A 12,240-nucleotide genomic window follows, 5' to 3' on the forward strand; every position below is an offset into this window, starting at 1 on the left:
TAAAAGAGAGCTGCAAATACTAGGAAAGAACTTTTGCTGCATAAACCCCATCAAAATCTGCTTTTGTAAAAGGCTGAATGTGAACTGCTGTTACCGTGTTGAAATTGCCCTACAACACAGCAATGAAAGTAGTTACAAAAGTGAAGATGTTTTGGCTCTGCTTTTAGCTACTTGCACAAAATAAGGATTTTGCTTCCATCTCCATCTATCAAGAAGTGCATCAGATTGAATCACTTATGCAACATAAAGTCCTTGTAGTACATTGCAGTGCAGACTTTTGCAAAAAAGTCCACAGCAGATTGCAAATCACACAATGGGTAAATCCTCACAATATGCTGTTTGTTCAGTTTGGATCTAATCCTAAAGAAATATGTCCAAGTTCACAGAAATACCAGGCACCTGTTTATCCACCCTAAGTATCCTTGCCATTGATCACAAAGCCCACAGCCCTTGCTTTGCTTTAATGTGTTGCATCAGTAAATTAGTAACAGTGTTGTCCATGGATAGCAAAACACAGGCTGAACCCTGTCAGACTCCTAATGGAAAGATGCTCAATTCCATTTTGGCCATACATATAAATCACAAAGAGGAACTAATTTAAAAAAAAATTAATAACTAACAAACAACTCTTGGAAGCTACTCAATAGCCCTTTCTTTTACAGCAAACAGGAATCCAAATATCACTTATAAATAACTCTCAAACTGAGTCGCATTTTATACTTCATCCTGCTGTTTTGCAGGTTTTGAGGGGGATACAAAGTGTGTAATTTCAAACTATGTAAGAATTATTGAGATAGCTTTGCAATGACTGAGTGATGATAACTCTTGCAGCTCTCTTTGGAGACACAGCAGTTGGTGCATGGGCAGGCTTGCCTGCACATCTGGTCTTATCATGCTAAAGCAAATCAGACCTGATTCTCACAACAAGAGCCTGAAAAACCAGCAGCGCTCCCACTGCAGTTGAAATCAGAGGAGCAGCTGTTTTCACATGTTCATGCAAGAAATTACTCTTGGTTTCTGTCATAAAATCTGCATCTTTTCATAGTTTTCCTCCAAAAAGACCCACTTAAGTTCTCCAAAATATTTGCAATACTATACAAAGAGGAAAAAAAAATCTTTTCTACATAACCCGTATGAAAGTAGTAGAAAAGTTTTACCTACTCTATAGATATAAAATATCTAAACCTGTTTTGAAACTTTACAAATTTTCATTGCTTTCCCATGGCAACAAAAAAAGAAATAATGAAATCCAGGCCTAATGGCACTATAGATATTCACTCCAGTAAACCTGAAGCTGCATGATTTGTCACTCATGCATTTATCTATATATGGTAAAGTGAGTAAACACTGCATAAAATATATTTTGTGCTTCCTTGGTCTTGGACAGATTAGCACAAATTAAATTTCACACTAATCTGCCCATGGCCAGGACTGTTACATTAGGAGTGACGGAGATTCAGCTAATTGTGAAGAATATTTTTCTCTAATAAAATGATCTGTGAATACAGCAAATACACCTTGGATAGCTACCTTTACCAACACACTCTATCAATATTGAATCAATAAGGGATGAAGAATACCTGTGTGCAGGAATATGCCATTTTTCTCAGTATTATTTTAACTTGTTCACCAAATTTGAAGTAAGTTTTCTTTCTAGTGAAAATTTTCGTATCAAGTGTTCAATATTCATCATTGAGATTTCACTGTTTAGTTATGTTTGACTGCCCAAGTCACATGGCATTTGAGTCACCTAAGTCTGAAGAATACACTGAACTGCCAGAAGAGGGAAGTCCAGGACCAGAAGTTCGTTCCTCTGAACAAATGTGAAACCTGACATCAGGAATATGAAAACCCTACAAAATACTAGTCTTTTTAAATCAAAATTGATTAAACAGGATCATTTGAGGAGAAAGTAGCATGGATATAATACTCATAAGACAGCTTCTCCAACTCCAATGTTCATACTGGTTGACTAAAAAACCTGGGTAACTATCTAAAGAAAATGTTACATTTCTTCAAAATAACCAGCCAGTTCTTGTTAGTCCTGATTTTAGCTGAAGAACAAATAAAAATCTGTGTGCAGTAGCAGTGGCCACACTCTTTTTTAATTGAGTGAAGATCCATGGGCAGCAACGCTGCACATGGCCAGGAGAATTGCAATGCCCTGTAACCCTACACTGATAAAGACCTATGGGCACCTCAAGGGTGGCAGCAGTTACTCTGCCTGCCACTGGAAGTAATGAAGAAAAATATCCTGACTCACAACAGGGATGAAGGCCTGACTAATTTAAAAATCAGTATTTAAAATGTGCCAAATATTTTTCTTTTGACGTGAGACTAAATACTTGGAATATTTGTGGTACACAGTAGGAGAACTGAGATAATATTATACTTTGCTTTGTAGACCTAGCTTCCCTGCAAGAAAGCTTAATTCTGTGTTCATTTATAAATCAGGCTTCTTTTTTGACTTTTGAGAAATCATTACATAGTTAAAAATCAGGAATGGTGGTATGTAAAACACTGATAAATAAATGTTAACAACTCCCTGTTCTCTTTAAACAGAGAATTCTATACAGTTTCTGAGTAAGCAAACACTACATACCCAAAGAAAACATTGTAAACAATATAAAACATTAAGAAATGTATTTACAATACTCTGAATAGCTTTAAACAAAGGCTGTTAGACTTTAAATATCCAGGCTGTCCTCATACAGACTCCCCTGCAATTGTAATTGTTGAATGTTTAAATTTAAAGGCAATGCTTCAGCAAAACATCTACACTTCTACTTTAACACATTTATAGAAACACATTCTCCTCTCATTTTTGCCTGGAGATGACTTCTCCATCTTTTCAGAGCAGTAGAATGATGCAGCTCGTGGGTTCCCTCCTGGCCCTGCAGAAGGTGAGGGCGATGAGCCTGGCACAGCCGTGCTGGTGCTGAGCCCTGCCAGCACCCAGCAAGAAACATCCGCGCATCCACCACAGGATGTGGGGCATCCAGGAAAAGTTCTGAGGTGGACTCTGTTGTGGGCAGAATGGGAGTTTCAGACAAAGTTTATTAGAGAAGCCCTCCTGTTGGGTCACAAGGTGCAGAATGGACTCCCTTTCTTTCTGAACTTCTGAGAGGAGTCTGGGTGTGACTGGACCATGTTTTAGCCCCAAACATTGTTAATGGTTTATATCTAAAGGATTATATAGGTGTAATTGAACTTTTATATAACTTTGTACTATAGGACAAAGGGTGACAAATGAAATATACTTATCTAAACCCAAAACATTTACTATGAAAATGATTAGACTAGAGCTTTGTCAAAATTATTTACTACACAGTATAAGCAGCTATACTACTAGCACAGTATAATGTATTATTGTTATTTTTGAAGCAATATTGAAGGAATTCTATTAAACCTTGTAAAAAACCAATTATTAAGTAAAGATTGCTGTTACTCAACCTTACTAACCAACGACCATGAGCAAACATCTTTTGCTCAGTCTTGAGGAGTAACCTTGATGGCTGTTCCCACTTAAGGGAGGAGTCTACACACATATTCAGAGAAGGGGTATGTTAGAAGACCCTGTGGTTAAAAACTTGGACTGTTTTTTTATGATAATTTCCAGTGATTGATTGTCAATCATATGTCTCCAGGCCAGCTGTGTCAGCTCAACATCTTTAGATAAGTTATCAGTAGGTATTGCTAGTTGGTTCCTCTTATCATATACCTTTTCTTCCTCAGAATGATTAACTTTGTGGTTGATGAGTCAAGCTGGTTTCAGCATTCATCACTACCAAAAGCAGCATGACATCCTCTTCTCCATTCACCGCTGGTAGCTTTGCAAATAAAGTATTTTTCAAGTTGTTTGACACCACTCCAAGGAGAGCATGCTGCTGCAGATTCTCAGTCAAATCTCATCTAGAAAGCATGCACAGGCCTCTTTTAACACCTGTATTGGTAACTCTTCTGCATTGTACTGTGGCTTGTCTTGCAGGGATTGACTGGAAGTGATTTGCAAGGATACATCACAATGGGAAACACAACTCCACACCTTCAGGAACAGCCACTGGTTAGCACAACTATTACCACCCACTTTGGTTTGGTGCTTAAGTCCTTCTCTATGAATTCCCCTGTTTCATATTTTGTACAGAAATATGAGGTCTCACCAGTGAATATTGTGTCTCCTCCTCACTGATTTTAATCCTTCATTTGTATCCAAGAAAGACAGAACAATAATTCCACATAGGATATAGTCACACTGGTTTTTCTTTTCATGCAGTGGGGTGTTCCACCATTTCAGTAAGCATTACATGTCTGCTCCAGAAAATACAAAATATGTCTGAAACAGCAGTCACTCAGCTTAACTAATTATCAGAATATTTGCAGAAATCTGATTACCTTCCAGCTGAACGGATGACATCATAAACCTCCCTGGGAAATGCCCTCTTTCAAGCAGCAACAAAACACCCCTATGTTATTGCTCAGGTTTTGGTCCATAGAAGAAGAGCTAAGATCCATTCATTGAAGCTTTCTCTCTTCCTCCTCATGAATATACCCGATTGCTTGTCAATGCCCGGTATTTATCCTTTAAAATTTTGTCCCTTTCCTTTTAAGGACCAATACAATATTAAACTGATGTCTCAGAGGAGGAGATTCCTGTCTGACCAACCTGATATTTTTTAGATCAGGTGACTCACCTGGTGGATGAGGGGAAGGCTGTGGATGTGGTCTACCTAGACTTCACCAAGGCCTTTGACACTGTCTCCCATAATATACTCCTGGAAAGCTGGTAGCCCATGGCCTGGACAAGTGTACCCTCTCCTGGATTAGGAGCTGGCTGGAGGGTCGGGCCCAGAGAGTGCTGGTGAATGGAGCTGCATCCAGCTGGCGGCCAGTCACTAGTGGTGTTCCCCAGGGGTCTGTGTTGGGTTCAGTCCTGTTTAACATCTTTATTGATGATTTAGATGAGGGGATTGAGTCCATCATCAGCAAATTTGCTGATGACACCAATTTGGGAGGGAGTGTCGACCTACTGGAAGGCAGGAGGGCTCTGCAGAGGGATCTGGATAGACTTGAGAGATGGGCTGATTCCCATGGGATGAAGTTCAATAAGGCCAAGTGCCGGGTCCTGCACTTTGGCCACAACAATCCCCTGCGGCGCTACAGGCTGGGCACAGAGTAGCTGGAGAGCAGCCAGGCAGAAAGGGACCTGGGGATACTAATTTGCAGAAAGCTCAACATGAGTCAACAGTGTACCCAGGTGGCCAAGGAGGCCAGTGACATCCTATCCTGTATCAAAAATAGCGTGGTCTGCAGGACCAGGGAAGTGATCCTTCCCCTGTATTCTGCGTTGGTGAGGCCACACCTTGAGCAGTGTTCAGTTCTGGGCCCCTCAGTTCAGAAAGGATATTGAGGTGCTGGAGCGAGTCCAGAGAAGAGCAACAAGGCTGGTGAAGGGACTAGAGCACAAGTCCTGTGGGGAGAGGCTGAGGGAGCTGGGGTTGTTTAGCCTGGAGAAGAGGGGGCTCAGAGGTGACCTCATCACTGTCTAGAACTACCTGAAGGGAAGTTGTAGCCAGGTGGGGGCTGGTCTCTTCTCCCAGGCACTCAGCAATAGGACAAGGGGGCACGGGCTTAAGCTCTGCCAGGGGAAATTTAAGTTGGATATCAGAAAGAAATTCTTTCCAGAGAGAGTAATCAGGCATTGGAATGGGCTGCCCAGAGAGGTGGTGGATTCACCATCCCTAGAGATTTTTAAACTGAGATTGGACGTGGCACTGAGTGCCATGATCTAGTAAATGGACTAGAGTTGGACCAAGGGTTGGACTTGATGATCTCAGAGGTCTTTTCCAACCCAATCGATTTTATGATTCTATGATTCTATGAATGAGTTGATTGTATTTTTCTGCAACAAGTCCTACTGAATTCACTAGATCATGATGAGATGTAGCCCGGAATGCACATTAGGTATTAATGGAGCATGTATGCTTGATATCAAGTTTTCATGCTGAGCTGCACTGGTGTTAATCTACTTTGATTACAAAGCCTAATGTAAATTCTTAGACATATATTCTATTTTAGCTGAGAAACGAATGCTGACAGTCTACTGCAAGATGACAAATGAATGCTGACATTTTATTCTTACATGTTTATAAATCAGTTTAAAGGTTAAGAGTCATTAATGCACGTAATCTGAAGAATCTATATACCTAAACAAAATATTCATTTTTGGATAACTCTGTATATCCAATGTCATTCACAAAAGATAGAAATCAGATTAAAGAATGAGGGGAAAAATAGAAATTTATCAGTATTAGTTTATCTTTTAACTGGAAACTAAATTACATGATTGATAGGCCTTCTGATCAAACCATAGTGTACCTGGGGATTTTTTTCTTGTAATTTACTTTAAAAATAAAATATCTACTTGACAACTTGTAAAGAATAAACATTAACCACTCCCTTCCCATATGACTCACACTGATTAGAAACATTTGCCAGTAACTGAAACCAATTTTCCAGTCACTCTGGAAAACAGATAATCCATATGGTCTATGCTAGTACACGTAATGGGAATAATTTACTCTTTGATTTTTTTCTAAATTTTTCTGATATTACCAGACCTAATAAATAGTGATGGATTCCTCATCTATTTCCAAGAAAGGGTCTAAAGAATGGTCTGAAAGGAGCATAAATTCCAGTGGCAGTTTTTCATGGCTGATGAGGGCTGCCTCTGAATGAAAAAGGGAGCATGGCAAGTAAAAGCTATATATGTACCTTACTAAAAGTCTGGAAGAGAAAGACAGTCTAGATGAGCATTCCCTATGCATCATGTTAGATATATGCACCATGGAGGATACAACCACCTTCCTCATTATATTCTGACATTGTTTAGGTAATGTAGAGGGGTTTCTCTGTAAAGGGGAGTTGAGGTCAATATCAACTATTAAAAATGTGAAGTGGAATTGGCTTTGTGAAATACAAAGGCAAAATCCTGGAATTATTTCTGCATATAAAAGTTCAACAAACTTCAAAGCATTTGGCTTTGCCACATACAGTCTAAGATCCCAATTGTTTTCCATATGTTTATGATTTTTCCTGATATAAGTATGATATTCTGTATATTTTGTTACCTATGACCTAATGAATCAGACTTATAGAGCTAAAATACATTTCCAGAACAATTTGACTTAAAGAATTCTTATGTTCTGCATTTCACTTATAAATAAGGAATTAAAGCACAAAATTACTTGGAGGTTATGGCTGCATTTCCTAAATTATTAAAACATATATATATATATGTATATTCACATACACATATAAAGCATAACACAGAGCACCCTTAAAATAGTTGTAGTCAAGGAAGGTTGAGAGCAGAATTTTGGGTATTCTTTGACTGATGCTTTCAAATAATTTGCTTTTATTTCTCAACATTCTTGATTCACCTTCTGAATCAAAATTGGTCATAATTTGTTTTCTGGACACTTTCTGCTTGTTTTGTTTTATAAATACCTGACTAGGGAAATGAATACCATTCAAACCCAGAAATCTATTTGATTTTAAGTAGATCACAGGCTGCTTGGTGTTCATCAACAAAGAACCTCCTGAGCTCACCAGTGCAGGACCAGCTTCCTTTCATCAGAGGGAAGTTAGAAAATGGAATCTGCTGCTCAGGTCTAGAAAATGTTAAAACCGAACATCACTGTTACACAAAAACTATATGTTCCACTGCAGAACAGTCAGAGGCCTAACAACAACAACAAAAAATCCAAAGAATTGCTAAAGTGAAATTCATTTTCAAATTCAAGACAGTTCTCACTGCCTTCTTCACAGTTCATTTATAGTCCTTCTCAAGATGCCAGCTGGCATTCAGATGGCTGTTAGGAAAAGTTTAGGGGATGAGTTATTGAGAGATAGACAATCTTCCTAAGTAAGGCTTTTCATTTCACCTCTACAAGAATATATGTTTTTTTCTCATGCAATCACATGCAAGAAATTCAAATGTAAGCCTTTTCCTGAGCTCCAGCAATAAAGTATATATTCTACTCTATGCTGAGCTGCACTTTGTCTGACCACTACATAAGTACCTGCCAAACATAATAAACACTTGCCGTGCAGGTATATCATTACATTTGTCTGCCACAATGCCTTGATTAAATTGACCTCTTGTTATTCAAAAGGCTGAACAGACATCTGGAACAGTATGGTGGTATGGTAGAGTTGTGCTTTTTATATTGAAAATATTTCAACCTAGTGAAAATTGTTACATAGAAGATAGAACTGTCATCTGTATATGTTTGAAGTTTGTGTTGGTTTTCAATGATTATATTTAAACACTCTGCACTGAAATAAAACCAACATATTATTCACCAAAGATAAATAACTTCTATGTTTCATGTTTAAATTAGATTATTTGCTTAGGTAGGAAACATTCACCATCACTAAATTTGGAAAATAGCAATACTTTGCATTTGCATAATACTTTATGCCTGAGGAATAAACTTTTCTTTAAATATGTCCACTGCTCAGGATCTGAGCTGCTCATGGATGAACCAGTGAGATCTCTTCAGTGTGTCAGTGATTATATCCCCTAAAGTCAAGCTTCTCTAATTTCTATGTCCTATCTACATCTGCACAGAACATCATGTAGTTATACTGCCCTACTGCAACTCAAATTTCCTGCAAGAACTGCTGTTGTGAGGAGATACTGAATGGGTCTTAGAAAGCTTTGACACACCTCAAAGTGGTGCAGAAATGAAACATATTTCTTAGCATCATTGATGTTTCTGAAAATCAGTTACAAAAATTCTTAGGATAGTTCTAAAGCAAAAAGTGTTTCTTATGGTGCCTCCAGAAAACTGGAGACCAGCAGCTGACAAAAACTGTACATGAGTGTTCATATACCCAGTAAATTCAAAAGCAGTTCCATACTTTCCTAGAGCCTAACTTTTACTGAGAAGAATATAGCTATGTATTTATAAAAACTGGTTTGTCCACCTTCCAGATTGGGAAGGGAATGATCTTGGAATTTGAGAAAGCCTTCAGTGTATCTTTGGAGCTGAATTTTGAAGTTGCTTTCAGAGAAGATATGAAGGGGCACATCTTACATAGTATGAGGGGTATTTAAACTAGTGGAGTCAAACTGTGTTGAGGCAGTGATGGGAAATGCCATTTTTCCATATCTGCTCTCTGCTTATCTGAGAGTCCATTAGTTGGGGAGGACTTAACTAGCCTGAGCAGACAGTGAGGTAAGTGTCTGTAGATATACATTGCTTCCCAAAACCTGAAGTTTTAATTAAGAGTACTGTCATATATGTTAGTACTAGTGTCAAGTCCCACAAGCATACACACTCCTCTGCCATGGATAACCCTGCAGCAGCCCAGGGAAAAAAATAAATCTTATGTAGATCAAACACTAGTTACGCTCTTCTTGCACTCAACAAAGTCATCCTCTTGGCAGAAGACATGAACTCTTGTCTGGGTAGGGCTTTCAGCTGTCATATACATTTGGCACTGTGAATATTGTGTGCGGTTTTGGTTACCACAATATAGGAAAGATTTTAAACTCTTAGAGAGGGCAACAAAGATGGTGAAGGGCATCGAGGGGAAGCCACATGAGGAGCAGCTGAGGCCACTTGGTCTGTTCAGCCTGGAGAAGAGGAGACTGAGGGGAGACCTCACTGCTGTCTGGAACTTTCTCTTGAGGGAAAGAAGAGGGACAGGCACTGATCTCTTCTCTGTGGTGACCAGTGACAGAACCCAAGGAAATGGCTGAAGTTGTGTCAGGAGATGTTTAGGTTGGATAATAGAAAAAGGTTCTTCACCCAGAAGGTGGTTGGGCACTGGAACAGGCTCCCGAGGGAAGCCGTCACAGCGCCAAACCTGACAGAGTTCAGGAAGTGTTTGGACAATACTCTCCAACACATGGTGTGACTCCTGGGGATGGTCCTATGCAGGGCCATGAGTTGGACTTAATGATCCTTGTGGGTCCCTTTCAACGGAGCATATTCTGTAATTCTGATTTTGTGATTCAGAGAAGGAGGGAGTCAGAGAATGATGTGATGCCTTTAATGGTAGAAATTCTATAAGTAATCAGCCTTTCAACATGTTGCAGATTATTTATTTCGATAACTAGGTGTATATACAATGGTAGCTGAGCTTGAGCCAAAATGCATGTAAACCCAAGCTCTTTCAGTATTTTAAAGCTATCTTAATAATTAAATTCTTATGAAGATGTCAATATGAGGTATGAATTAGATGAGCAGTTTCTGAGACATATTCTGTTCTCAGTGGCATTAGAAACAATGTGGAGTAACTCCACTTGCAATTTAGCACAAATTACTTTGTTTTGGTGAAACTGAAAACACAGTCTGATTAATACTAAATGAAAAATAGTATGACTATTTCCTGCATTTATTTTTAGTGAAAAATTGCTAGGACTATATTCATTCATTTATAATATAAATGTGGATGGACAGATCTTCATTGTATTCCCAGTGATTTGTGCAGTTCTATGCTGGTTTTGTTTTCACTGTATTCCTATTAGGTAAGCACAACAACTGTTTCAGACTAAATTTATATATATTAAAAATCAAATTTGCTTTCTGATGAACAGGTGGTACAGAAAACAAAGCAAGCTAATTAATTGATTAGCTTTTGAATGGATATCAACAAAGCACTTGGAGAAAAATCACTTTATCCTCACTGAACCAAAACTACCCTTCTCCCAAAAAGCACTTCTGTATTTTGCCAGATGGGACTTGAGATATGGGGACAAAAATAGACTGAGGTCCTAGTCTGAATTTAAATTAGAACTTTTCCAAGTTAAGCAATGTTCAGATCTGAAAGTTTTGCTCACCTCACTACAAATTGTTTTGTATTTTTCTTACATACACAATTTTGGCCAAACTGAAACAACACTGTAAGCATATGATGCAGAGATAACTACCTGATTTAAAAGACAGAACTAGAATCTGTTTCACTGAGACTTCTCTCATCTGTTACAGTTAACATAGAAATTCAATTCCAGTGATGTTGGAGGTAACTTTAGAACCTAGGTCTACAATGATCAGGTTAACATCTGGTGAATCTTGCTTTTACTTTTCTAGGGATTTGTTATCTTTCTCTTGGTTTCCTCAGGGTTTGATGTAATAGGATATAATGTCTGACTGAAGGCAAGTAAGAGATCAAGAATTAGGTTGAGAGAGAAAATGAAAAGAAGGGGGAAAGGAAAAATGTGGAGAAGAAGGTGATAGTACCAAGAATATTAGAGGAGGAACAGTGAAAATTAACTCCACAGCTTAGTGGGGGACAGGGTATAATAGAGCCTACTGGACATCATAGACTTTGGATCTGGAACCCACTATTTTTAAATACAGCAATTTCAAAAACTCTGAAACAATTGCTACACCCATAGCCTGTAGGCCTGCTGCTGCTTTCAGTTATGCTACTGATAGTTTAGAAAGTTTTGCTGATCCCTGAGAAAACTGTTCTGGATTTCCATTAATACAGTCTGGGTGAAAATGTACAGACAGCCTATGAAGATGTCCAATAGCAAGTAGACATGCAAAATAAAAGTGAAATGTACATCATCTCATGAGAAGATGAATAAAGTCCAACTGAACTTCACAGAACCATAGAATAGTTAGGGTCAGAAGGGACCTTAAAAATCATCTAGTCCATCCAGCCTAGCCTTGAACACTTCCAGGGACAGGACATGCTCAGTTTCTCTGGTCAACCCATGGCAGTGCCTCACCACTGAGTAAAGATTTTCTTCCTAATATCTAATCTAAACCTACCTTCTTTCAGTTTACAACCTGTCCTGTCACTGAAAGCCTTGGTAAAAAGTCCCTCTCTTTCTATTAACCCTTTTTAAGTAGTGAAAAGCCACAATAAGCTCTCCCCAGAGCATTCTCCTCTCCAAACTGAACAATCCCATTTCTGTCAGCTTGTGTTTGTAGGAGAGGTGCTCTATCCATCTTATCTTGGTGGCCTTCTCTGGACTTGCACCAACAAGTCAATGCCCTTCTTGTGCTGGGGACCCCAGAGTTGGATACAGTACTCCAGGTGGTCTCACCAGAGAGGGGTAGAGGGGGGCAGGATCACCTCCCCAGACCTACTGGCCACAATGATTTGGATGCAGCCCAGGACATGATTGGCTTTCTGGGCTACAAGTGCACATTTCCACACTGTTGTGTTGAATATGTGAGGGCTGTGAAAGGCAAAAAACAAAGCTTCTGCACGTCT

This window comes from Pithys albifrons, chromosome 4 (assembly GCF_047495875.1).
Source record: "Pithys albifrons albifrons isolate INPA30051 chromosome 4, PitAlb_v1, whole genome shotgun sequence".
NCBI classification, from domain to species: domain Eukaryota; kingdom Metazoa; phylum Chordata; class Aves; order Passeriformes; family Thamnophilidae; genus Pithys; species Pithys albifrons.